Source organism: Rutidosis leptorrhynchoides, chromosome 9, assembly GCF_046630445.1.
Source record: "Rutidosis leptorrhynchoides isolate AG116_Rl617_1_P2 chromosome 9, CSIRO_AGI_Rlap_v1, whole genome shotgun sequence".
Lineage (NCBI taxonomy): Eukaryota > Viridiplantae > Streptophyta > Magnoliopsida > Asterales > Asteraceae > Rutidosis > Rutidosis leptorrhynchoides.
The window spans coordinates 344,398,784-344,402,959 of NC_092341.1; the positions used below are offsets into that span (position 1 = coordinate 344,398,784).

Below are 4,176 nucleotides of genomic sequence, written 5' to 3' on the forward strand. Positions count from 1 at the left end.
GTATGTCGAAAAAGCTCTTAATTTAATTGTATATATATATATATATAGTTCTCTTTAAAAAAAATTTCTTTTTTGTTGTTTGTCTTAAATTCCTCATATTTTAGAATTTTTGTGTTTTTAATTAATTTCATAATTCTCTATTCCTAAAAAATTGTATCTGTTTTTACAATTATTGTAGTCTAATTTGTTGTTAATGTGTGTTTGGCATATCACAAATTAAATTCACTTTTTGGAAAAAGATATTCTGAAATCATTCTTTGAATTTCGCAAGCTAAACTCAACCATCCACCAACAACGGCTTAAACTTGATAATAGTAAATTCCTAACTGGTAACAAAAGATTTAAAAAAAAAAAATTGTACGAATAATTTAAAGTTGATATTTGATATTAATAATAATAGTAAAACTGATTTAAGAAAAAAAAAATTCAAGAAATGTTATATTTAATCAAATTGACAACAAAAATTTGAGGAGATGAATTACTCAGATGGCATGAAATGTATTTTGGTTCGATTCTGCCAGCAGGTTTTCTTCAGATTTAAATCAGAAGAGGGAGCTTTGTATCCTCATTGTAATCCAACACTCCATCATTTAATTTTAAATTGATTGATTTTATTACTCCGTATTATTTATAAATTACGATAACTATAAAAAAAATTATTCGAATAAACTAAAAAAAAAACAAAAATGAATAAAATCGATCGCTCAGTTCAGCGGGATTATCGACACGCAAACAAATCTCTATAAAGAAGAGATGACTGCATTCCGGTCTGTTGAGCTTGAATTTTCCGAGTCATCACCACGATCTAATTTCAATTTAAAATTAACCCTAATATAATTGACAAACTATTTTATTAAAAAAAACAAAAAAAAGACACAAATAATCTGTATGATGAGAAATAAGACTGAGGTACTGAATGAATGACTGAAATGAAGGGTTTGTACGAGTGTGTATATATAAGCTATGAAATTAGGGTTTTTTGGCGTTTAAATGGGCCGGCCCGTTTGTGGTTAAAACAGATCAAGTTATCCAGTTATTATAACTGGTAAGCGAGATTAGGTCACATGTTGGTTACGAAAGAGGGAGTCATACTTACAAAATTACTTTTTAGCCTCAAACAATCAAGTATGCTTTATGACTAAGAGCGCTCCCAATCATGACAGAATTTCTTTCAGGACTAACCAACCATTCAGCGCCACATCAGCACCTCCATCTCACTTCCTTTCCAGGACTAAACACTCACAACAATGACACTCCTTCCTCACCCACTATATTAATTAATTAATCAATTATACAAGATTAGTAGCAAAAAGTACCACAAAACTTGCAAGCTTCCGCCCTCAAATATGTTGTAAATGGACGAAAGAGAGGACGGGTCTCGTGGGCGACGGTCTGGGCGCAAGCTGGGCGGAGCCGGTGCCATCGGCGCCCAGCCTGGGCGCGAGCTGGGCGGAGCCTGGGCGCAACGGAGTCATATTTATTTGTGTATGACTAAAATTGATTATGTATAATGAAAAAATTGCTCCGTATTTTTTTAAAAAGTCATGTCTCTCTATAAAAATTAGCATTCAAATGTAAATAATCGAATTTACATTATTCAAAATTTGAAATGTGGGAAATCATAAATCATATATTATAGTTTCTTAAAAAGATTTCCGAAAAATTTAGAGTTGTTCATATTATTTTTAATCTTTATTATACTAGTTTTTTTTTTTTTTTTACAAACCTGATTCAGACTTTGATTGATGAAAATATTTAAACGATTCTCTTTGATACAAACAAATGACCAATACCTTTAACTAACATTAAACAAATGTTAAACACCAAAAACATCGAGATTAATATTAACACAAACAATCAAATCCGCGTCTTAATAATTCACTCAAAATTATATCGCCTACTTGAATTTTTTTGACAATCAACGATCAAAAATGAGAGAAGTAATAACATTTTTTTCATAATAAGCCATTTGTAAAAATAAGCCATTTGAAAAACCGAAATCACCAACTTTATCAAACCACCAACTAAATGCAACTTTAGATGCATAGATTGAGGGGTAATAACATTTTTCATAATATTATATTTATACCATCTCAACTCTTTTGTAAAATTTTATATAATTGATTTTAAAGTACATTTTTATGTTAGTTATTAAAGTGTTTATTTTTAGTAAAAGTGTAGATAAGCATGAACACTCATATTATGTGTTTTGTTTGAAAACTAGTCAAATTCACTTTGTTAGTGCACACTATCAGCTCATTAGTAAGTGTTCTTTTTTATGAAACATTTTCTATTTAATACATATAGTTAAATAGTTAATAATTAAGTAGAATGTATGTAACAATGAGTTTGGCATGCTATTAGATTAATAATTATTTCATTACAAAGAACTCTCATTTAAAATTTCACTCGTCTCATATGGCCAAAGAAAGTGTCACAATACATTTTAATAAATAAAAAAAAATCACTCTCTCCAGATTATTTTAACACTAAAAACTTTACATTTTCTACAGTATTAAAGTTATAATATACTGTAATTATTTTACATAACATTCCACATCAAAATTTTAAAATTAATATCAAGTAGCTGTAAGAATAATAGGGACAATAATGTGATTCTTCTAGAAAACCCATTAACAAATTGATATATACGGAGTACTTTGATTTAAACATCACTCATCCACTCAAACCCAATAACTGCTGCAGACACGGATGGATCTTTGGGGTGGCAGGGGTGGTAAGTGGCCCCTTCAAATTTATGTGCTCGTGTAAATTTTATTTTTTTGGAATCTAAAATATAAATAATTTATGTAATAGCCCCTCCAAGATTTTAGATTTTTCTTTTAATTGATTGAAGTTTACGATTATCTCTCTAAGGGTTTAGGCTTCCAAACTTTTCACATTCTATTCTCCATCCTTGTATATTCTCATATCAAAATCCATTGTTTTGAAGGTCAGTTTTTTACTTTTATTGTTTAAGACTTAGCATTTAAATACTAGGATTTTGAGTTATATATTTTACATATACTATGAACTGTGCCACACATGTAAATTAACCGAATTTTATTTGTATATCTATTAATTAATAGATAGCGATAGCTGGATAATGGATTAGGCGATTAGAGATAGGTGGATTATGGATTATGAGTTAATCAAGTAGGCACTTTAACACGAGTTGGTGATACACGTCGGTGTTCTCATTTTCATTCTGTTTGTAACTTGCTTAAGATGTTTAATACTACCCGTGAAGTTCTGAGTATAATTCAAGATGGATCTTACCCTTTTTGAAACGATTTTGGCCCTCCCACTAAATTCGTTCAAGATCCGTCCCTGGCTGCAGAGTATAAATTGTCACTCATCTTAGTTTTCAACCATGTTGTGCCTCCCTAATCTCGCTTATTACAAACTGAACAGAACACTTGTGTGTTCTTAGGATTACAAAATCATGCTACAATGATTTATATTGTTCGATTAAACGAGATGCATGAAGACGCGAAGTTGGGACCGTAGTGCATCCTAGACTTTGTAGGTACGCAATCTGTCCACAAATTGCACAGCAGAAACATGAGTATGAGTTTCACCAGCAGTGGTGTATTCTAGTTTCACCACAGTTTCAAGTTGCAATAGCAGTGAAAATAGTTGATATATTTAGTGTCGAAATGGGTGGGTTAGTAAATGGGTCAAAGATAGTTGCATTCAAGAGTTTGGACATTTTAGTGTGTGAAATGGGTTACATTCCTGCAACACTTACTTTCCAAAGGTTTTAGTAGCATTTACAAATAATTAGATATTCAAATATAATTATTCAAATCATAAACTGATACTCATAGCGTTCTCGATTCTCAACTTCTGAAAATGTTCCTACAGTAAATAACAAAACACATAAAAACATCAGAAGTTATAGAATGTTGGAAGCTTCGACGAGCCCAACACACCCACTATAGAGGACCTAGACTATACTAGACTCACTACACCAACACTTTGACGTTGGTTAGCCTTTAATTTTATAAATCCTTAGTGCACAATGTACTTAGGCGACAGTGTCGACCATATATATTTTGTAGTGACCCGAACTTTTCCATGTTTATATATATTAATTGAGATTGATATTTACATGATTAAATGTTTCCAACATGTTAAGCAATCAAACTTGTTAAGACTTGATTAATTGAAATA

The 4,176-nt window shown here is 30.9% G+C and overlaps 1 non-coding gene across 1 annotated transcript; it reads right to left on the bottom strand.

Moving 5' to 3' along the window:
* Positions 1-698: 698 nt before the first annotated feature.
* On the bottom strand, positions 699-806 carry LOC139869610 (small nucleolar RNA Z107/R87). The gene has a single exon (XR_011766214.1). It is a non-coding gene; the product is annotated as a small nucleolar RNA Z107/R87 (small nucleolar RNA).
* Between the last annotated feature and the right edge of the window lie 3,370 nt (positions 807-4,176).